This window comes from Wyeomyia smithii, chromosome 2 (assembly GCF_029784165.1).
Source record: "Wyeomyia smithii strain HCP4-BCI-WySm-NY-G18 chromosome 2, ASM2978416v1, whole genome shotgun sequence".
NCBI lineage: Eukaryota > Metazoa > Arthropoda > Insecta > Diptera > Culicidae > Wyeomyia > Wyeomyia smithii.
Window position 1 is genome coordinate 180,943,104 of NC_073695.1, and position 25,135 is coordinate 180,968,238.

The 25,135-nt window shown below is 41.8% G+C and overlaps 1 protein-coding gene and 1 long non-coding RNA gene across 4 annotated transcripts in view; both read left to right on the forward strand.

Moving 5' to 3' along the window:
• The window catches only part of LOC129724450 (kin of IRRE-like protein 1), a 907,851-nt gene that overhangs the window by 632,173 nt on the left and 250,543 nt on the right, over positions 1-25,135 (forward strand). The window lies entirely within an intron of this gene.
• Positions 16,662-18,331, forward strand: LOC129724451 (uncharacterized). The gene is made up of 2 exons (XR_008727924.1): positions 16,662-17,639; positions 17,719-18,331. It is a non-coding gene; the product is annotated as an uncharacterized LOC129724451 (long non-coding RNA).

The following is a 25,135-nucleotide window of genomic DNA, read 5'->3' on the forward strand; positions in this document are numbered from 1 at the left end:
GATGCAACACGCAACAGCGAGCAAACGAAATCGCTTGATGTTACAAACCGCAATAAGATACGGGTTAAAACCGTTGCGTGTGTGAGAGCACCATCGGTGTTTATTCGCTGGATACACTATCTACTGTCTACTGAACGCAATAATCTGCTTACATGCGACATGGGGACGGGAACATTTTCTTCAACCAAGCTGCACAACACGACACAAAACATGTTATTTTGTTGCTTCAATGAGAGTGCTATCGGTCCGGCTCGACAAGAAATCATTTTTGTGCAGCCGTGCTACGAAACTGAGGAAAAACTTTAGAAACTGAAAAAAGAGGTGGAGCTTATCAAATGTTCGCTATATCATTCCACCACGTACGTGAAATAATTCATTCCTATTTTCATCCCTATATAAGAGCCTGTTTTAGTCCAAGCCGCTCATAACAGTTCTGAACAGCGACGACAGCAGTCCTCCCTTAGCAGCAGTGGGTACCATCGATAGCGGAAGCGGCCACAACTGTGGCTTGGCTGTGGATAGGCCAGCGTATAGCGGCCACAACTGTGGCATAGCGTAGCATCAGACAGCGACAACAGCAGTCGTCCTTCCTCAGCAGCAGCACTAGCCCTGTGGTTGGTCACCACGTCTCAGGAGCAGCGCGGTTTTTCTCAGCGTGTGTCGCCAGACAGCCATTATTCCCCCCGTGTTGGGGCAGCATAATGATTGCCATCAGGAAATCCAGTTTCGGAAATCAAAATGCCTTTTTGAAGGCAAATAAACAAGTCATTGAAAGTTAATAATTTTTGTCAACGCAAGCAAGCATTCTGTGTTGCATCCTAGCAATTTAAATTTGTCGCACCCGTTTAATTTACTGAATGTGAAATAGCTTCCACAGTGCATGTTGTCCGTGTATCTTATTTCCCCCAATGTTAGGGCAGCTCAAAGGTTGTAATTAGCAACCGATTTTGAACCACACCATGCTTTTTTCAAGGCAAATAAAAAATAATTGAAGGTTAATAATTTTCTGGCATCAACACAAGCAGACATTCTGTGCGGGATGCAATCAAATTCTGTTGTAGTTGTCTAATTTTTACTTTCACTTTATTTAGTAAACCCCCCACTGTAGGGGCAGCGCAAAGGCTGCGATCAGCATAACCGACATTGAATAATAAATTGCCCTGTTAGTACGCATTCACAAAAGCAGTTAGTCCGACTATGCAGAGCTTATATGAAGTCGATTCAATCAATCAGCGTAAACAGAATTTCGTCATCTCCCAGCTGCCAAGTTGCAACATGATGCAACACGCAACAGCGAGCAAACGAAATCGCTTGATGTTACAAGCCGCAATAAGATACGGGTTAAAACCGTTGCGTGTGTGAGAGCACCATCGGTGTTTATTCGCTGGATACACTATCTCTATACTGTCTACTGAACGCAATAATCTGCTTACATGCGACACGGGGACGGGAACATTTTCTTCAACCAAGCTGCACAACACGACACAAAACATGTTATTTTGTTGCTTCAATGAGAGTGCTATCGGTCCGGCTCGACAAGAAATCATTTTTGTGCATCCGTGCTACGAAACTGAGGAAAAACTTTAGAAACTGAAAAAAGAGGTGGAGCTTATCAAATGATCGCTATATCATTCCACCACGTACGTGAAATAATTCATTCCTATTTTCATCCCTATATAAGAGCCTGTTTTAGTCCAAGCCGCTTATAACAGTTCTGAACAGCGACGACAGCAGTCCTCCCTTAGCAGCAGTGGGTACCATCGATAGCGGAAGCGGCCACAACTGTGGCTTGGCTGTGGATAGGCCAGCGTATAGCGGCCACAACTGTGGCATAGCGTAGCATCAGACAGCGACAACAGCAGTCGTCCTTCCTCAGCAGCAGCACTAGCCCTGTGGTTGGTCACCACGTCTCAGGAGCAGCGCGGTTTTTCTCAGCGTGTGTCGCCAGACAGCCATTATTCCCCCCGTGTTGGGGCAGCATAATGATTGCCATCAGGAAATCCAGTTTCGGAAATCAAAATGCCTTTTTGAAGGCAAATAAACAAGTCATTGAAAGTTAATAATTTTTGTCAACGCAAGCAAGCATTCTGTGTTGCATCCTAGCAATTTAAATTTGTCGCACCCGTTTAATTTACTGAATGTGAAATAGCTTCCACAGTGCATGTTGTCCGTGTATCTTAATTCCCCCAATGTTAGGGCAGCTCAAAGGTTGTAATTAGCAACCGATTTTGAACCACACCATGCTTTTTGAAGTAGAATACTTCTCTCAGGAAGTTCGGCTACATAGGGATGTGAAATGAAAATCTAAAACTGAAAAAAGTGAGAAATATGTCCAATTTCAAATGCTAATAAATCGGTTAGTTTTCGATGGATTTCCTTCGTTTTTGCAGCAATCGATTAGAAAATCTTCTAAGATTCCTACCAAATGCATGAAATTGCAATTTTATCATTCGAACTATTGTACTATTGAAAATTCTTAAGCCTTGTCAAAACACAAAATTCGACCTCTGATTGGTCGTTATACCGCGCTTTCCCAAGCACGGTCGGCAGAGTTACGGTCCTAGTAAATTGGGAATGCATCATTTGGCCTATATAAGAGCTTCATCAGATAATAAACAGACATTTCATCGGATATTAAATCGAACAACTGAAATTTGAAGAACACAAATGAATATTTGAAGAGTTAATATTTTCTCGTTTTGCCCTATAATCCAAAGTTAATTATCTTCATCTACATACTTACTCTGACTATTATTACGTGTTTGCGTCGCTTAGTGTTTGGCTACGGTCATGCAGAACGCAAACAACGGCGCGATGCGATTCGGCAAGACGAAATGTGTTGAAATGTATAGCTCTACTTCGCCTTAGAAAGAGCTGTACATTTCACCACGGTAAGGCGAATCGCATCGCGCCGGCATTCGCGTTCTGCACAACCGTAGCCTTTTTTCCGTTCCTGTTTAATGATGTCGTATTAAATGTGCATATTACAATTCGGCAGCACTTCAACTTCTCATTTGCACAAAATTTAAAAATATTCAATGAACTTCATTCAAAATATCAAACAAAAAGAAATTACAATACTGCCAATGAACGGTCAACGTTTATTTACTAGAAAAAATGACTGACACGCAAGCAGCCGGGTTATCTTTCTTGTAAAAGTATTCTACTTCAACCTTGCGGTCGTGGCTTTGCATACAACCTTCCTGTGATTTTTTCTATAAGAACTGTCGGATTGAAAAGATCTGGTTCGCACTCCAGTTTGTCACTCTTTTGTAAATGTGGCAGACGAGTCCTAAACCACTCGTATGGTAACTTTTCCTCCTTCCTAATTCTTGGAAATTTCCTAGTGCAGTGTACAGTGCGTATCGCTAGCACGGGACAGCAACTCGAACGCCTCATGTTCACGATCCTCTTAATGACGCTTCTTGCATCTGAAAATCGTGGTCATGTCAATCCATGCCCATTTGTATTCGACCTCGTTCTCCCTCGTTGACTTACCCAACTATACCACTCAACTCCGGTTCTTCTCATTCAACGCAGCCTCGCACTCCTACCAGTCGTTTCTGCCGATCGGTGCTTTCACTCCCAGTATCGCCGTTGCGGTCTCGCTAATAGCTGTCTCGCTGCACCAGTCAGTCGTCCTCGAGAGGTGATGCGCCAAGCTCCTTCGTTTAGGGTGGTTCCACTTCGAGCTGATGCGCGTATTCATCTGCAGCCTCGGAGTTCCATAGCTGCTTGATGATAAGCAGTGGAGTTATAGCATATTTTAGCTTATTTTCTGATAACTTTAAGAACGCATAAAGGTTTGGCTCAAGTGCTCAGAACTGATTTAAGTTCCATCTCTTCCAACCCACGTTTACTATATTCGTTTTAAAGTTTTCGAAAAGATAAGTTAAAATAAGTCATAAGGAAAAGTGCTAGAGTTGTGTGATCTTCAACAAAACATGTGTCTTGTATGCCCAAACGCTTGCAAAATATAACTAACAAAAGTTAAGTGTCAAAAAACTATTTTTAGGGAGCATGCAAAATAACAGAGCTTATTTTTGTTTTTTTTTTTGTGATCTTGGATTTCAAACTGGCATGTGAAATCAATTTCTGGTTTCTGGGCTTCATTCTGATTCCATATTCATATTAAATGGTGTTGGTGGAAGTCGCCGCCTTAAAATTCAAAATTATGTCTGTGACCGATCTTAGCTTCTGTGCATCATTTTGGTTCAGGAGATACACATATTGGGTGGTATTTGGTCATTTTCGGCTGTTTTCCAGAAACCGGGAGTTGCCATCTTACAATTCAAAATGGTGTCTGGGGTCGATTTGTGGCTCCAGCATCATAACGATTTCGGAAATACCCATATTGGGTGGGATTTGGTCACTTTCCGCTGTTTTCAGAAACCGCTAGCCGCCATCTTGGCTTTCAAAATGGCATTTGGAGACATTTTCTGGCATCTGGTTGCTATTCTGGTTACGGAAACACCCATATTAGAAATCGAAAATCTATCTTAAATTTGAAAATGACGTTTGGGGTCAATTTTTGTCTCCTGTGCATCATCCCTATCATTTTGGGCTGTTTTTCGGAAAAACTGGTTGAAATATCACTCCTCTTCCAGAGTACGGAGGAGTGCCAAACCACCATATAAATTTTTGTTCGATTTGTTTAGAAACCCTCCCATCCAAAAGTGGAAGGGGTGTCAAACCACCATGAAAATATTTTTTGCTCCCAAAAACCTTATGATATCGAATTTCTTTTCATTTATTTGGTTAGTTTTCGAGATGGGCAGAAATTTGTGTTTCATTTTTATGGGACCGCTCCCTTCCAACCCTTTTGGACTTATTTGTTGCCCCTAAAAACATTCACATGCTAAATTTGGTCGTATTTGCTTGATAGATTCTCGAATTGTGCGAAACTTGTGTTTCATTTGTATGGAATCCCTCCTTTAAAGAATAGGGATGGGTGTCGAAACACTATGGAAATATTTTTCACCTTTTTCATCTTGCAAATTTGCTTCCATTCACTTGGTTAGTTTTCGAGATATGTAGAAACTTGTGTTTCATTTGTGTGTGGTCCCCGTGGTGCTGTGGTTAGCGATGTCGGTCGGCTAGCTCTCCCACACGGTTGTGATATCAGGTTCGATTCCCGATCAGGTCGAGGATCTTTTCGAGCTGGAAATTTGCTCGACTCAGCACTGGGGCACGGTGTATTGTTGTACTTATCCTACAACATGCAAAATGTGCCGAAAACAATATCGATAACGAATTCTCTCAACTAATCTAGTTGATCGAGACCGCATTAGCCCCTCAGGCTAGCGTACGATATTGTTGTGTTATTGTTGTGTTTCATTTGTATGGGTCTCCTTCTTTCCAGGAGAGGGAGGGGTCTCGAACTATTGTAGTCACCTTTTTCGCCCCCTGAATCCCCTATATACAAAATTTCACACTGATCGGTCCAGTAGTTTCCAAGCCTATATGGATGTATGGATAATCAATCTAAATTCTGTCATATTGAAAATGTTGGGAAAAAAACCATCAATTTGCATATCAAATTATCATATTTGAACAGTAGACCATTGAGCAAATTCCAGTTTGCTTACCAAGCTAATAAATCAACTGAAACAGCACTTCACACGTTGGAACTAGAGAAGTCCTTTGACACTAAGAAAATCTCACTGGCAGCTTTTCTTGATATTGAGGGAGCATTTGACAACGCTTCCCATGAATCTATGAAGAAAGCCATGTTAGATCGGGGGTTTGACATGTGCATTTCGAGCTGGATACTTGCTATGTTAGATAATCGGTTAATCACAGCCAATTTGGGAAGATCAACTTTAACGACAAAACCAACAAGAGGTTACCCGCAAGGAGAGGTTTTATCTCCTTTATTGTGGTCTCTTGTAGTCGATGGTCTTCTCAACAACCCAACAAACCTAGGATACGAAGTCATCGGGTTCGCTGATGACATTACTGTTCTAGTTAGGGGTAAATGCGGGTCTACTATTACTAATAGAATGCAATCCACCCTAAACTACACACTCAAATGGTGCAAGCTGGAAGGAATAAACGTCAATCCTTCTAAAACAATCATAATCCCATTTACAAGAAAGAGAAAATATAATATTGCAACTCTTAAGTTGGGAGAAACACAGTTGGTGCTATCCAAGCGAACTATACGTAGGTGTAATGCCATAAGCTCAACTGGAACGACCATCTAGAGTATGCGATCTCAAAAGCAAACAACACTCTTTGGGCTTGCAGCAATACATTTGGCAAAAAATGGGGACTCAAGCCAAGGATGATTCACTGGATATACTCGGCAATACAGCATGACACCCAGAGTAACTTATGCCTCGCTTCACAATTATCAGCTCAGAAGAAGCTAAATAAACTACAATGTCTGGCGTGCCTAGCAACAACAGGAGCAATGGCCAGTGCACCATGCAAAGCCTTAGAAGCTCTTTTATATCTTTTACCCTTGCATCAATATGTACAACTTGAAGCCGAAAAAGGTGCTCTTAGGCTCAAACGTGTTAAAAATTTTCTGGAAGGGGATCTAAAGGGACATTTACGAATCCTCAAAAATTTTCAACTGAACCTCTTAGTAACCATGAATGAAGACTGGATGGACTCTAGGACTATCTTCAGTGTTCCATTCAAAGTGATTGAATCCGATCGCAGCGAATGGGAAGAAGGAGGTCCCAAAGTTCGTCCAGGATAAGTCATTTTTTATACAGATGGTTCTAAAATGGGCGAGTCTACAGGCGCTGGGGTCACTGGACCAGGAATCAATGTATCAATTCCAATGGGACAGTGGCCCACTGTTTTTCAAGCTGAAATAAATGCTATTTTAACATGCACAAATATTCGCTTAGCTAGGAAATATAAGTACCGTCATCCGGGGTGAGATTGTGCCAAAAAATGATGCTTTTTTTTTCTCAAGCTTGTAACGCACACATTTAAGCAAAGAATTCGATCCAAAATACACCAATGCATTCTAGAATGTTTTGTTAACAACTACAACAAATATGGTTAAGTTGCAATAAACTATAATTTTGCTAAAAATACATGAACTTTGGCTCAATCTCACCCCTTCTATGGGGTGAGATTGTGCCAAATACAAAAAGTTGAATTTAATACCTGTGAAATGAACAGTAGTGTGTCTACGAACAATCCACATAACTAACATGATAAAACAGTAAGTATAGGGACGACCATAAACAACGTGGACTATTAAGGGGCTTTAGGGGGTTGATCAGAAACTATGTTTCATATGAATTATAATAAAATGTATGGCTGGATAAAATTGATACATAGAGTAATTAGTTATGAGAACGTGGCTTATAGACAGTCTCTATACACATAGTGGCGTCTCCAGGTAGCCTAAAAAGGGAAAACGTTAGGGCATGAAGTTTGAGAAGACTTTTGGTTTCAATTATTATGTGTCATTGACAACTGTATATTCCATTGGAGATCTCAAAACCTCTGGAAACGTACCCACAACCCTCCTTCTTCGCTTTAAAAGTCATCTGTTTATATAGAATTGGTGTACAAAGTTTTGTTTCATTCCATAAGTAATATCAATCATTGAAAATTTCCATCTAACAATTGAGAACAGTAAGCTTCTCAAACTTTTAGTCATTATTTTAAAGAATACCATAGTTAGACAACATACCTTATGCTGTGGGGAAAAAAACATACCAAATGTAAACAATGCAAGTGTTTTGGTGTATACTGATATAATTTTGTCGTGAATGTGAATTCCACACACTGTGCCGTTCAATATAGCTTGGCACAATCTCACCCCAAAAGGGCACGAAAAGTGTACAGTTTGGAGAAACATTATTTTCTGAGCCGGCACAGATTCAATGCATAATATTTCCTCAACACATTGGAGACGACATCCTAACGTACCAACTGAGCAGTAAGTTGATGTGATTTTTTGATCGAGTTGGTTTTCCTGGGACATTTTTGGATAACGTTATTTGCGCATGTTTTTCACCCTATATCTTGAAACATTTTTGTTCACTGATATTATCTATATTCCATTTTAAGTTGTGAATAAATATGTCATGTTTCATAAAGTATTGAATTTGAGGTATTAGGTTTTGGAAATCGCAAGTAATTTAACATACAAACATTTCCCGTTTTGGCTCAATCTCACCCCCGTGGCTTAATCTCACCCCGGCAGACGGTATGTCAAGATCTGTATTTTCTCAGACAGTCAAGCAGCCCTCAATGCATTAAAAGCATACACATGTCAGTCGAAGTTGGTATGGGATTGTATTCAATCCCTACGACAACTAACTGCAACAAACGTTGTTAATCTATACTGGGTGCCTGGTCACTGTGGTATAGAAGGAATGAAAAAGTCGATCTCTTAGCAAAAATTGGTTCTTCAATCGCATTCATCGGGCCGGAGCCACTCTGTGGGGTATCTTCATCCTGTTTGAGCTCAGAGGCTGGGAATCAATGATGATTGATGCCAACTGGAGGGCTTACTCCAAAGCAAGATAATCTAAACTATTCATTACACCATGTAATAGAATCACACGGAACCTACTCAGTATGAATAAAGCTGATCTGAGTACGTTAACTGGCCTACTGACTGGACACTGTCCGAGTAGGTATCACCTTAAAAAAATGGGTAAACTGACAGGTGTCATGTGTCGTTTCTGTAATTCTTACTATTTCAATGCAGTGCATTGATTAAGCGAAGACTGCGTATTCTTGGAAAAGGTGTCCTTACGCCTAACGAGATATGGTCTGCTGAACTAACGAAGGTAAGGAACTTCATCAAAGAAGCCATACCTTCTTGGGGTGAAATGCAAAGTCTGGGGGTGACTCTCACTGACACCCATAGTGATGGAACGAACTGACAGTGCATATAAAGTAACGCGGAGTATACCATAATATATCTAACTAATGGTAGCAGTGGTCGTAGGCTCCTACAAGGAAAAAAAAAAGCTTATATGGATCAAACAGACAGACAGGCAGAGAGACAAACAGACAGAGCTGCATTTTTATATGTTTAGATACAGTAAACTTCTCAAAACTTTTGACATTCAGAAGGGGGATTTAGATCTGGTGAACTGGGAGGCTATACATCTTTGGCCAAAAAGTCGGTTAAAACTTGACTTGACATCAGTAATTAACCAGATTCGTGATGCGAGGGATTGCGCCGTCCTGCTGAAATACATAATAATCTTATCTGTACATTTTATTCACGCTTTGTGTTGCGACTTTCTCTAAAATTACTGTTTTATAATATCTAGTGTAACTTTAAAGCTTTTCTCAATGGAAATAAAAGGTAGATTACCATGCTTGGATATAAATAATTTTTCATCCAAAAAAAATTCTTTTCCGGCGTACCGCGGTAGTAAAAGGTCGATCGTTTGATTGTTTTGTCTTCGAAGCTGTTGATACTCCGTGCACTTTGAGCACGTTGAGCACTTTGTGGTCAACCGAATCTCTCCCGGTCATCCAAGAAGAAAATATCCAGGTACCTCAAGTTTTTGAAAATATTGCCTGGTCGTTCACCATCTAAAAACTTTTTTATCACCTCGGCACGAAATAAAAAGGAACATGCATCATCCTGAATAGTCTGTATGAACACCAATACATATTTGTGCATATGTGCTAAAGGTTAGGCTACAAAAATGAGATAAGAAGGTGTATGAGAATATATTGGATACGTTGTAAGCCAGTCACTCCCATAAATTATATTAAAAATGGCCACAGGAGAGTTAAGAGGCTTCTCCAGGGATGTGCAACTGACAAAATCGTACATAGCTATGTATAGTACAGTGGTTAGTTTGAAAGGAACTAGGTATCAAGACATGACACAAGCACGGTACATACTCTCAATGATGATGATGTTAAGGATATATCGTACGGAATACAGAAAATTTCCGAGCAATATTCCTGGGAAGCTACATATCAAATGTTCTTTTTCCTTATAATAGAAAATTGAAAACAATGCCAGCCTACGTTCTCGAGTCCAAAAACCTCTAAGATTCCCTCCATTAAAGTGCCCAAATTTACAACAACACATTGTATTGAGATCACGCTCCTCGCGTTATCGTTGGTTTCGATGCGTAACCGTTTTCCGGAAGCAGATAACCAGAAGGTCGCGAACGTGATTCATCCACATCCGTGATTACTAATATAGAGCCAATAAAAGCATTGTCGAAATCCAATTTGCTCGGAATTGAATTTTCACCATTTGCATATAAATCGAATAAATATCCGAAAATCATATAAAATAACACTTGCGCCGTTTGTCCGTGACAAACCGCCTGCTCGCTGTCCTCGGCCATTTTGCAGTGTGATTATTGACAGAGTGTTACCACTTTTTTCTATTAGCTTCATGAATAAATGAAAAAACTCCAAACGAGCAAAAAGCAGATGAAACTTTTGCGCAACAAACGTAAACTGCTATTACCACACATTTATGATGAGTTTCTCCCCATTCTTCATTGCCATGTTCGAACGGTGTATAAACGGTCGCTTTTTCATGCAAAATTCATCATTCCGTTAGAATGAAAACATTCTATCGGGAATACGAAAAAAAAAGAACGTGTGGGGCACTAAAGCACGCAGAAATACCTACCTCCGAAAAAGCAGAAAGTAAAAATCATTACAAATTAAATTATTTTATCCACCCGCCCGGCTGAGTATCTCATTCGGTTGAGTAAATATTTTGAAGCAATGTGTCCCGGGGGAATTTTTTTCTGGGAGATTTAAATTGGCCGCCCGGTGGGAAAATGTTTCTCCTGTAGTCTTCTTCGCGCGAGTGTGGTACAATCATCTTTGACGCACCCGGTTAATTTTGAATTGCAAATGAATAACACGAAACCTTCGTCGTACAACATTGACCGGAGGTCAATATTTGCGCTTTTCTTTTTTTATGACAACCTTGAGTTTTTGGCATATCGAAAAATCTAGACATGATTGTGAATTGGTTATAAATTTCATTATCATTAGAGGAGAAATCGATTTTGTGTAACCTTGCTGTTTGCGTACCCAAAAATCGCAATTTCAGTGTTTACATCAGAAAGAATTGAACAGTTTTGAATACACATTGGAATGCTTGTTTTAATTCTTTTTATCTTTTTGTAAAGTAAAAACCTAAATTAATCCACCTAGCGGTCAGACCCAGCCTTTCTCATTCAATTTTTTATTTGTAAAAACAGATTTACATGAACGCTTCAATCCAATTAATGTATATTCACTCTTAAGGTTCTAAAATATTGATGTTGTAATCTTTACATATAAAAATGCAGTCAAGTCTGTCTGTTTGTCTGATCCATATAGGCCCGAAAACTACCGAACCGACGTGAAAATTTGTATGTAGGGGTTTTTGGTGCCGATAAAGGTTCCTATGAAAGTTTGAGACCCCTCCCTCTTCTGGAAGGGAGGGGTCCCATACAAATGAAACACAAATTTCTGCACAACTCAAGAGCAAACCAAGCGAATGAAACCGAATTTGGCATGTGGATGTTTTAAGAGGTAACTAATATGTCCATAATAGTTGGATGAAACACAAATTTGTGCACATCTCGAGAACTAATCAACCAAATGGAACAAAATTTGGCAGGTAAATGTTTTTAGTGGTAACAAATATGTACATAATGGTTTGAAACCCGACTCCCTCTTATATAAGGGAGGGATCCCATACACATGAAACACAAATTTCGCACAGCTCAAGAACCAATCAAGAAAATACCACCAAATTTGGTATGTGAATGTTTTTAGAGGTAACAAATATGTCCATAATGGTTTGGCGCCCCTCCCTCTTCTGGAAATACATGTTCTTTTACAAATTTTTGCACACCTCGCGAACTAATCAAATAAATGGAACCATATTGGCAGGTGAATGTTTTTAGTGGTAACAAATATGTTCCTTAATCGACCTCAGACAACATTTTGGATTGTAAGATGGCAACTTCCGGTTTCTGGAAAACAGCCGAAAATGGCCGTTTTCCACCCAATATAATAATATCCGGATCTAGAATAATACACAGGAGCTGAAATCGACCACCGATAGCATTTTAAATTCTAAGATGGCGACTTCCGGTTTCTGAAAACAGCAGAAAATGACCAAATACCAAATTTCTTTAACCACTATGCCGTTCAAAATCCAGAAATTCTCTCCAAATGCCATTATGAAATCCAAAATGGCGACTTCCGGTGTCGGAAAAACAGCGGCAAATAACCAAATACCACCAAAAATGGGTATTTCCGGAACCGTAATGATGCACTGGAGCCACAAATCGACTTCAGACAACATTTTGAATTGAAAGATGGCAACTTTCGGTTTCTGGAAAACAGCCTGAAATGGACGATTCCCATTAAATATTAGTATTTCTGGAACCAGAAAGATGCACAGAAGCTAAAAATTAATCACAGACACAATTTTGAATTTTAGGATGGTGACTTCCGGTGTCTGGCAAACAGCCGGAAATGACCAAATACCATTCAATATGAATGTTTTCGGAACCAGAATTACGCCCAGATGACAGAAATTGATTTCACAGGCAATTTTAAAGTCCAAAATGACGACTTTCGGCTTCTGAAAAACAGTCCAAAGGGACCAAATGACACCCAATATGAGTTTTTCTTTAACCAGTATCCTGAATACCATTTTGAAATCCAAGATGGCGACTACCGGTTTGTGAAAAACAGCCTAAAATAAACAAATACTATCCAATATGTGTATCTCTGGAACCAGAATGATGCAAGAAGCTAACAATTGACCTCAGGCACCATTTTGAATTGCTAGATGGCAACTTATAGGCAACAGTCGAAAATGACCGAATTATACTCAATATGGATATTTCTGTAAACGTGATGATGCATAGAAACCAAACATTGACCCTGGACACTATTTTGAATTTGAAGCCGACCACTTTTAGTTTCTGGCAAACAACCAAAAATACCTCCCAATATGGGCATTTCCGGTGTCAGATTGATGCCAGAAAGTCTGCTGATAATGACAGAATACCACTCAATATGAATATATTCAGAATTAAGGCGATGTACAGAAGCCAAAAGACGAGGATGTTGTCATTTCGATAAAACCAATCATTTCAAACGATTTGTTATTTGACTTTGATCATATCCTATGGCCGATTCGTCGTGCATTTGCAGACTTCAAACAAACCGCAAGGAATCAATGAACTTGGAACGTTCAAATAGTACGACACCACATTTAAATTATGTTGAGGCCACATATATCAATCAAAGCAGGTATAGTTTTAAATAGTCTTTGAATTTCTCTTCTTTCCATAACTTTTGAGCCACATATCAAATTGTTATGAAGTTTGTTATTTGTAAGTTTGAGAGATGACTCGTTCGTATGACACTAGTTATGTTCAAATAAGTCATGTAATCTTTGAGATAATTGACTTTCGTTGTTTTATTAACAATTTAATACATAACGGTTGCTTAAGTACGATTATAATCAAATGAAATGGGAACGTGTAGGGCAGCCAAAGTTTGAAACCACGTGTTCAGTCATAATTCATCAGTTAACCCTTAACTAGCCCGCTCATCTGATAATAATAATCAAATCGGTTGTGTAGTTTCTGAGATAATGAAGTTTCGTGATTTTCACTAGTCGGCACATTACAAATGAAGTTACAGTTCGATTACAGTAAAATTCAATGGGGTCTTCCGAGGCAGCTATACCATTCATTTGACACTAATTTTGTGGAAATCGGGTGGGCCATCTCTGAGAAAAGTGAGTGAGTCCAAGTAGTCTTCGGAATATGTTCCTTTGCATAGCTGGATTTCACATTTTAAACATAACAGGCAAAGTAATAGTCCGATTGCAAAACAAATCAATAGGGTCTTATGGGGCAATAAGACCTTCCATTTGACACTAATTTTATGAAAATCGGTACAGCCATCTCTGAGAAACATGAGTGAGATTAAACAGTCTTCAGAACACGTTTCTTTTCATAACTTTTGAACCACAGGTTCAATCTTCATGTAATTCAAAGCATAAGGGTTTTCTAGGTAGCCCGTTCTTTTGAGACCAATTTTGTTCAAATCGGTTATGTAGTTTTTGAGATATTGATGTTTCCTGATTTTCACATTTTTAAACATAACCTCTAAACTAAAAATCCGATTACAATAAAATTCAACATGATCTTATGGGGCAACAAGACCTTTCATTTGCAATGAATTGCATGAAAATCGGTCCAGTCATCTCTGAGAAAAGTGAGTGAGAATAAAAATCTGCACATACACACACACACATACACACATACACACACACACATATACAGAAAATGCTCAGCTCGTCGAGCTGAGTCGAGTGATATATGGAGCACTTTTATACTTTCGGTTTTGCAAGTGATTGCTATACCTTTCTAGGAGAAAGGCAAAAAATATATATGAATAACAATATTTTATTATAATTTCCACAACTTCAATATTAATCAATATAATTTCAGAATAATTCATTTCTCACTTCACTTAATCTAATTTTATGTATATATATGTACAAAGCTCCTGGTACGTGTGCCCAGCGATGCCAGATTGGATCGCTGTCGATTTGCGGTAATTTTTCTCGGGTCATCTCGGGTGAGAAGACATGTGAAAACATTTTCTCGCGGAACGAGAAGACATTCGAAAAGATGACTTGGCATCTCTGCGTGTGCCTCTGAAAGATCTGAGTGGCGTTGACCAGAATAGATTATTCTAAACATAGCAAAAACATATCACGGTTTCAGAGAAACATAAAACTAGTATCCAACGGACACATCCATTTAGCACAATCCTCAATCTATCGAAAGCAGCAAAAGCGACATTTGATGTTAATTCCAAGCCATAGATTGAGTGGGGCAGAAGTAGCGAGGAACCCCTGACATTATGTTTACCGGACACAGTTTTCTCACTAATTTGGTGTGGGAGCCGTATCAGAAGCTTTCGAAAGGATAGTTAGAAGCATGTAGCGGGCCTGAAAGCCACACTCCCAAAATCTGCGGTTCCGTTCCCCGTATCTTCAAGCAAGTGGCTTAAGCGCCACCTCAGAGAGGACCACTTGCCTGTCTTGGCTTGCCCGGCCAGAAACTCCGCCTCAGGGCGGGTCAGGGTAATAAACTGAGGGAAAACGAAAAGGCAGATGCACTTCACTAAGGTACTCAGTCTCATGCGTTTCAATACCGCAGAAATTCGCGAAAATAATCCTAAAGCCTCAAACACCGAACTCGTGATTCTCCTCACTGGACCAATTCTGAGCAATCAGATTGCTGCCCAGTTTAGCGTAACCAGAGTGCGGGGACTGTTTTCCCAGGCAGTCCACCTGGAGTACCAAAACAAACAAACTAGAACGAACGCGAGACGTGAGACACCTTAGAATACCTAAATCATCAAAACATCACTTCAACAACAGGGAAACGCACTATATTACTTTTACAATTATATTTACAAGCATGCTTCGTTTTACTAACTAAATTTTGGCCATCTATAACTAGCTCACTAACCTATAGTGTGCGTGGGTGGAGTGTCTAATGGCTACGCCATAAAGCTTCTCTCAAGGTGGGGGTCTTGGCTTAACTGGTTTATATCAACCTGCGCAGGGATTTTTATGGTTCGTACTCACTCGATCGGCGGCTACTACCTCTCCTTTCTACTTATTCAGCATCCGACAGCAATCGGTTCAATCCGCAATCACCGCCCCATCCAGGTACGGTCGTGGTTTCTGCAATGGCGTCGATAACTGCTACAGCACGCGCCGATCAGTCCGATCAGCGAATCAGCATAGGCCGCCTAAGTGTGCGGCGGCTGGCGGAACGGGCCTTGTCCTGGCTGACGGTGGGTTCCAGAAGTGTGCGGTAGGAGGGTGGATGTACTTTGCTGGCGGTGGGTTTTATGGCTTCGCCAAGCGCTTTTAAATAAAACGTAAAAAGCCGTCGAACGGCTGTTCGACGCGGTTAGGTTACACAGTTACAGCCAAACCCAGACAAACTTTACCTTCTGTTTTCACCACACTTGCTGGCAAAGTCTCCACTAAATTTATAGCTACTCCTAACATGCGCTAATCCTATCAAAGAAACAACACTTAAAACAACTAGCTAATCTAAGACAACCTCACGCTAACACAAACCTCGAACAAATTCGCGAACAACACAAAAACACACACTCTGGCTTCTTTCGCCGTTCGATTATAAATGATCGAAGCGAGATTGGTTTGCCCCTCAGATCAAACGAGACATTTGGTTTAAAACCGGAAATTTTACAACGAACTTCCACGGCAAATTCAAACCCGAGTTTATATCTCCCTTTCCCATTAGATTCATGCATCTAACCATTTCATTTCTCGAGTTTAATGACCTGCGCTGGCTGGGATTTTACCAATAAGAACAAGCAAGTAAGTCGCAGATTCGTGCTTGAGATTTTGGGTTGCGTCACCGCGAATGAGAGGCTAAAGGAAGAGCAAATATTCAAACGGCTAACTCGTACGCAAGGTGTAATTGCGCCTGGTTAGCCAACTAACCATGATCTTTATAGTAGATCAGCTATAAATTCGAAAATTGACAAAGAATAATTATGCAAATTTAATTCACCAACATGATTGCTACATAACACCCCGGTCTGTTTTACGAAAATTTGATTGTAGAAGTACAATCAAATTTTCGTAACTGCAAACCTGACAGAAACGAATTACCAAATGAGAAAATTTTGGAAGAAAATTATGTGCAGAATATTTACAAAAAGCAATCATAACTTAAGCTACTATTTACAATATTTACAAAATGTTAGGTTCACCAAGAAATTCAAACTATGGGCGTGTAACGTTCCTTCGGTACTGTACGGTGATTCAATTAAATTTCCCAAATAGATTATTCCCAAATACGGCATCGCTTTATTTTTTTAAAACGAGCTTCCAATATTCCAAGGCAATTTTACTAGAGGACCGCTCCAATCACTATGTTGGAAAGGCACCCCCAGCAAAACTCCCATGCTATTTACTTTTCGAGAGAATTTCCTTCTTTGGAAACTTCTCTCTATTAGGCAAACGCATTATCCCCAAATTAAAAATTCCCCAGCAGTAACTCTAACGACGACTCTTCGTCTAGTGAGAAATCTGCCACATAAATATTCATAAATACCCCAAACAATTAAAACAATAAATTGGCACATTCACATACAGGACTACTCCAACACTACGGTTGGAAAGGTATCCTACATAAATCTACCTTCTGTTTACGTCAAAGACACCCCAGGACACACCTGAACACGAATCTTTGCCCGCAAACGCAATAACCCACATTAATTTACCCAGCAGTAACTCATACACCGAAATTATTGGTCACAGAGAAAACTGCCACTGCAATTCGCATAAATACTCAACATACAATGGTTATGCTTCTACACCGGACTACATCCGACAACATGAAACATTAACCGACATAAATAACTCCAAACACATTTTACGAAATGTTTCTAACATCGAACATAATCGACCAGAACGAAACAGACGAAAAATGATTAAACACCCTGTGCTATAAAAAGCTCCGCACTAAATTACGCACACATATGAACACCCGTACAGCAGCGATAGAAACGTCAAACGTAAAGTAAACAGTGATTAAGAAGAGTGTGTTTTGTGCTACAGGATAGTAAATCGGAAAAAACAGGTAAGAAAAATGATAATTTTATATAATTTATACGGAAGTTCACTACAAGAGAACTCCCATATAAAATTATGTTTTGTAGAGCCATATCACCGCCCCGATCGGCACCCGACGGACGGACTAGACTACCCGGGTACGAGTAGGGTCTGGAGGAAAATATTGAGGTAGAACCGGACATCGAGGGAAAAAGTGAACAGGAAAGATGACTTCCAATTACAGGTAAGATTTCGAACATAAACTAATATTTTTAAAATTTTAGGATAGCCGGAGAACTGGAATGAAATTTTGCACCGAAGGACGGCTGCAGCGGCTTGCTAGCAGGACGGCAGCGAGCCATAAAATTTTTCAACTATAAATTTACCAAGATATAAATTTTCCAACCAGACAAAAATTTCAGAAACTAACAATATTTTTAAGCAAACCATGTTAACTAACATAAATAATTAACTAACTAAACAAATGAATAAATAACAGATAGAGAAAATAAATAAATTAACCCTAATTCAGCAACCATATAAACATCTAAATAAATATTTACTTATATTCTAAATATAAATAAATAAATAAATAACATGCAATTAAATCTACTATTTACAAATTAAACTGACCATACTAACTCAAAATAATAAATTTAAGTAGCAGGACAATTTAAAAATATACATAGCGTTAGGTACTAACTTACACCTAAGACTCGATGTAGTTGCACACACTAACATTACTGACGCCGAAAGGGAAATTTTACATTCGCCTCGTTTTTTCCTTGCCCTTAATTTTGTCTAACGTCTTATAGAAGTTTTTCCTGGTCAAACGAAGAAACTCTCCTTGTTTGATGCTAACCCTCACCAAGAATTCGTTGTCTGTGGACGATTCTTGATGAAATATTTCGCATCATTAGCTCAGAACAATTTCTTCGTTCAAACTTGCCATTTTCTTGTTTCAACACATTTCGTAAAGTTCCTCGAGCGTTTCCGCATCAAGGATCCCCCAGTAAATAGATGTTTTTGTGAGGGCCGCACTAATGTGCGCCTCCTTACGAAATGGCAGAACAGTGTTTCTGCACCAGAGCTTTCGCATCATGGCTCAGTTGTCTCGACTCAATTGAGCGATACATAGCTTGAAAATGTTTGAAGAATTTCAACAAAATGAGGTTGAGAATTGGAACAAATTGTTACCATTCTACACAATCTTAAAATTTTAGTGCGGCGAGTATTAGTAGAACTGAGTCATTACTCGACCACGGCGAAATCATCGCTTTGGGCTCACTTTTAATTCGTGTTTCCACTACTTTCGACAGGTCATTGCCCAGCTCCTTCTTAAACTTCATGCTCTATTCTACGAGGCCAATACTCTTAAGGCCGCTTTGATTGTGCAGATTCAGCAACTTGCCCAATGACCATTGAGAAAGCGGAAAGAAATTCGGTCCCTCACTTATTTTAAAATTGAAAAAAGTTACTCCGTAGAGCTACATAGCTTTGAAAAACAAAATTTTATTCTTGTCACTCCGTAGAGATGCATAGCTTAGAAAAAATTAAATTTTATTTTGTCACTCCGTAGAGTTACATAGCTCGAAAAAAAATCAATTTCATATTGTCACTCCTTAGAGTTACATAGCTGGAAAAAAAAAATTATCAACATTTTGCAACGGTGGAAACGTTAGACTAAGGACGAGACAATTTTTTAAGAAATTTACAATTGTAAATTCCCAGTCTTCGCCCTTCTAAATCTTCAAGATCGTAGCAATGTGCCCCTACAACCCTCCTTACCACCGCTGGAATGTACTTCGGTGCCAGCTTGGCGCAAAACCCTTTCCCTTTGTCCGACTGCTCCGTATTCTTTTTGAGCACCTGCTCACCGTCCGAGTAGGTAGGACAGTTTGCATTGGAGCGCAGGTTGTAGTACGAGGAGTGCTTTTCATAAGCGGTTTTTAAATTTTTCCGCACATCTTCAAGCAGCTTTTCCCTCTCCTCGTCTACTAGCTTGTCGTTAACCGGAGTCGGCGCGTCGCGCAAATGCCGATATTCTCGGCCGTCGGACACCATGTTCCGACCAAACAGGACAAAGTAAGGAGTGTAGTGGGTGGCTTCGTGGACAGAGTTTCTCACCGCGTTGGCGATCTGTTGCAGGTTATTCGCCCATTCTTTGTGATCCTTCTTGATGCAAGCCCGAATAGCAGTCGTTATCACCCTGTTAACCCTTTCCGTGTCATTCACCTGGGGGTGGTAATTGGGCGTTCTCCAGTGTGTGACATGGTACCGGGTCAACAGATCGTTGAATAACGAAGAGGTGAACTGGGATCCATTATCCGAGAGGATCACTTCCGGTACTCCAAACAGCAGGAACAGAGAATTCTCCACGAAGCTGACTAACGATTCAGCTGTTGCTTGTCGGAAGGGCTGCACGATCACGAATTTGGAAAATAGGTCCGTTACCACCAGAAGGCACGTATTTCGATTTTTGCCCGAAGTTGGCAGAGGGCCGACATAGTCCATTGCGAGAAATTGCCACGGGTACTGAGCGATCTTTTTCTGATTGGCCATGGGAGGTGTCGTGTTCTGATTCGAAGCTTTGCTCATCTGACACGTTAAGCAGGTTTGACAGATTCGCTTCACTTCACTGGTCATGTATGGCCAATAGAATCGTTCCCTCACAGCATTCAATGTTTTTTCCAAGCCCAGGTGTGCACGTTCGTGGATCCTACGCACAATCTCGGGTCTCTCCGCTTTCGCTGGATACCGTTTCCACTGGAATCGCGGGTCCTCAATTTTTCCGTCCACCTTCACGAACTTCCAGATTTCCCCGTTGGCAACCCGAAAGTCTGGATACTTCACCGGCTCCTGTTGAATCTTCGTCGCAAGTTCCTGCTGGTCGACATCTAAAGCTCGTACAGATATCATCTCGACTGAGCGAGACAAACAGTCCGCCAGGATGTTGCTTTTGCCCTTTCTGTACTCCAGCTCGATGTCGTACGACTGGATTTTTAGAGCCCAACGAAGCAGTTTCGCATTGCCAGATTCAACCCCAATCGAAAACAACCACAACAAACTCCGAGCATCGGTGACTACTTTGAAGCGTGTCCCTTCAACAAAGTGGCGAAAATGTTCGATGGCCAAGAGCACTCCCAAACATTCTTTTTCGACACTTGCATATTTCCGTTGGGTGCTACTCAACTTTTTGCTGAAGTAGGCCACGACTTTCGGCACGTTATCGTGGTGTTGAATCAGGGCTGCCCCAACAGCATTATCCGAAGCATCGGACTCGATCGAAAACGGAAGCGAAAAATCTGGGTTCCCCAAGATCGGTGCTGAAACTAACGCAGCTTTTAGCTCCCCGAAGGCGGCTTCAGCTGCCTCAGTCCAGACAAACTTCGCTCTCGATTTTTTTAGAAGATCGGATATCGGCGCCACGATCCGACTGTATTCTCGGATGAAACGTTGGTAGAATCCGGCTAATCCCAACAGGCGACGAATGTCCTTCACATTTCGGGGTCGAGCGTAGTTCAGAATCGGGGCGATTCGACTATTGTCTATGGCTACGCCTTCTTCGGTAAGCAAGTAGCCTAAATATGTAACCTGCTTGCGACAGAAGCGGCTTTTGTCGAGCGAGATGGTGAGGTTGGCTTTAGCTAGGCGTTCCGCCACGATCCGCAGAAGCCGGACGTGCTCCTCAAACGTCTTCGTAGCGATGACGATATCGTCTAGGTAGACGAAGACGTTTGGCTCTAGGTCGAAGCCTATCACACGGTCCATGAGGCGACACATCGTGAAGGGCGCATTAGTTAAGCCAAACGGACAGACTTTGAAGCGGAACAATCCTTGTGAGGTCCTGAAAGCGGTATAATCCCGACATTCCTCCTTCAAAGGAATTTGGAAATACGCATCTTTCAGGTCCACAACGGAATAATACTTGGCCTTACCAAGCCGGTGGAATATTCCTCCCATGTTGCGCATGGGATAGGAATCTTTCTTGGTCCAAGCATTGATCCGCCGCGAGTCTAAACACACTCTTAATTTCCCATTCGTTTTGCGAACAGGAACCAGAGCACTTGCCCACTCGCTAGTGCATTCTTCAATGGCATCCATCCGTTTGTACCTCTCTAACTCTGCTTCCATCTCCGCCTGTACTGCAGGCGAACATCGGTACAACGGTTGCCGACACGGTTTTGCCTCCTCTCGGAGCACAATTTCATGCTGCAGCAACGATGTTCTCCCCAGTCTGTTTTCGGTCGTGCAAGGGAACATCTTAATGACTTTCACCAAACTTTCCCGCTCCTCTACCGTCAGATCATGTTCGGTCTCAACCGTTTCGGGGGTCGTTTTCGACGGCTCTGGCAATTCCAACGCCGGAATATCCAGCGTCTCATCTGGCCCCATCGGTTTCAAGGCGGGTAACGTGGTGATCGATTTCACTGCTGCCGGCGTAATATCTTGTGTTGTTGACTCGATAGCAGTGATTAACTCGAATCCGTTATCTCCCTGAATCATTGGCTGAATACCAAACTTTCTCCAGAAGTTATATCCCAAAATTAGGTTCTGTGAGACCTGAGGAACAACTAGAATAGGCAGAACCTTTGTCACCCCTCGAAATCGTACGGGCAGCTGCACGTATCCCAAGCTCTCGTGAACGGTTTTATCGGCGGTTACTATTTTCAAAGGACTGGTCTGAAGTTTTAGACCGTTTCGTTCAGCAATGTCAGGGATGTTCGTCACACTGACACTGGCTCCCGAATCTAGCAGTGCGTCATATACTTGGTCGAAAATGTGTACCGTAATGTGCGGACAACTCTCGGTCTGAACTCGCACCTCACACACTTTCTGGAGTAGATCGTCAAAACCTTCATTGGGAACGTCTCTGTCAGTTGGAATGCGGTTGTTCCCATTTTTGCATTCCTGACTTAGTTTTCCGACCTTCTGTTTGCAGACACTCGCGGGTGGATGTCGCAGTTACTGGACACCTTCCCGGGATTCCCACAAATGTAGCAGAAAACTCTTTTTTCTTCGGAACAATGTCTCCAGACATGCCCCGCCTTACGACAGTTCCAACACAACGGGCCCAAGCGCTCCGTTCCGTGTGCTGGTTGCTGCCGCACTGGTCGGGTTTCCGCTGGAAGGTTGGCTGACTCAACAGGTTTCCTTCGCTGCTCACCTTTCCGTCCAATAAAATTGACCTCTTCCGCCTCCGAATACGACTCGTCGCTGCTACGGTTCTCCACTTCGATCTGATGGACTCGATTGGGGGGTCGAGCTGGTCCATCCCGATTCTGTCGAAAGGTGGGATCGTACGCATCGATGCGATAAGCATAATATTCGAGCTTTCGTAAATCTCGAACTGTCTTGCAGGCCAATTTCGATTGGTAATGCGGTCGCATGTTGTCCCAAATCACCTCGAAGAGACGGTGCTGGTCCAACGGTGTGGTCAACAATTTGTTGAGTCGCTCGATCTCCATCTTAAACGAAAGAAAGGTTTCATTCCGATGCTGTTTCCGCTCGTAAATCCGCTGCCGATTCCCTTGGTCCTTATTGGGGTTACCGTACATGTACCGTATCCTTTCTTCAAAGTCCTCCCAAGTGAGAAACTCGTCAGAATAGCATAGGTACCAGTCATAAGCTTCCCCTCTAAGGATCGTATGGATTCGTTGCAGAAGTACATCGTCCGCAATGCGATCCATATGCGCTAAGCGACGGATTTTGTGGAGAAAATCTTCTAATGGCCGTTGCCGACTATCGCCACTGAAGGTCAAATGCCACTTTTCCATTCGGCGGTCAGCGTTTTGAATTTCGGCGTCGCTTATTCGCCGCTCCCTTCGGCTATCTCGCCTGCGATGCGGACTGAACACGTTATCATCCGCGAGAGAGCTGTCGTCGTCGCTAGAATCCCAGCGTTCACGCTCGACTCTGGGGCGATGATCCCTGCGTCCACTATCTGGATCTGGCGAAAACCGGTTCCGGTCCCTCCGGTCTGCCCCGGTATCGCCTCTCTGACGACTACTGGCATCACGATCGTGTCTGGGGCGATGCTCCCTACGTTCACGATCTGGATCCGGTGAATATCGATCCCGATTCCGCCGGTCTACCCCGATATCACCTCCCTGACGATCCCGCGATAAGTCGCGTCGAACACGCTCAGGTTCATAACGGTCCCATCGGTTTTGCTCGCGTTGTTCCGCCCACGGATTGTTGAGGTCTAGAGGAAAAATCATCGAATGCCGTTCCCGTGGCTTCTCTCTCGCTTTTTGGAATTTTGTCGGACCACCCTCTGAGGCTATCCGCTCGACGCGCGGGGGTGCATTCTGGCGTGAACCTTCCATTCGTGCCTTCGCAAGTTCCCTTTCCAAACTCGCAATGCGCTCCAGGAGTGCCTGGTCCTCGGACTGTTTTGGAGTTACGGCTGGATCCCGATTCCCTGGAGGTTGCTTCGGGTATGCACCACTCGAAGGATCACGTCGCAAGGCTTCGCCGATTCCGCGTTGTAACTCCTCCAACGAATAACCACCTACTGCACCTCCGTTTGCGTCATCCAACTCCGTCGACAAGTTTCGGCGCGCATCTAACGCTTTTGTCCTACCCTGTTTCTCGTCGGTAACTTTTTTCCCATGAGCTCTGTTCAAAACCTCCCGAATGGAGCCACACAATTCTCGTCGCATTTTCTCCGAGCGAGCATCGGGTGCTTGGCTTCTAGCCGCTCGCATAGCGTAGTGGATCAACCGGGACATGACCCGATCATCCACGCCGCGACCCAACTTCTTCTCTAAATCATAGACCTTACCCGCGATATAGTCAAACTCCTGGTCGATGGTGTATGGCGACGGATAGTTCCGCTTTTCACGGATATCGTCGTGAAAGAGATTCCGCAAAAGGCGATATTTAGCTTCTGGCTCAGTAGCCATATCATTTTTCTTACCGCGGATTAACAGTTCATAATCAACCTCTTCGTTCGTGAGGTGATCAGCGTGTGGAAATCTCATGACAGTATCCATTAAATCAGTAAACAATAAATGATGTCAAAAAAATTTATATGATAATAGAATTCACCAAGATTTGAATAGTAAATAAGATAATATTAAAATAATATGGTACCAAATAATTATGCAAATATAGCACTCACACTTCCCAATAATCAATATTTATTTTGTATAAAATATGTTTAATTTAGAAAATAATTCTTGAAGAAATAGGACGAATACACCATAAGAATTTATATAACTACCCAAAACAGCGCAAATAAATATTTCAAATGAAAATGTGAACCTAAACTATTTCCCAGAGAAATCCTAATAAATACTAAAAAAAAAACAACTAAGTTTCCCCAAAACGTGGCCCCACGTTGGGCGCCAAAATGTAGCGGGCCTGAAAGCCACACTCCCAAAATCTGCGGTTCCGTTCCCCGTATCTTCAAGCAAGTGGCTTAAGCGCCACCTCAGAGAGGACCACTTGCCTGTCTTGGCTTGCCCGGCCAGAAACTCCGCCTCAGGGCGGGTCAGGGTAATAAACTGAGGGAAAACG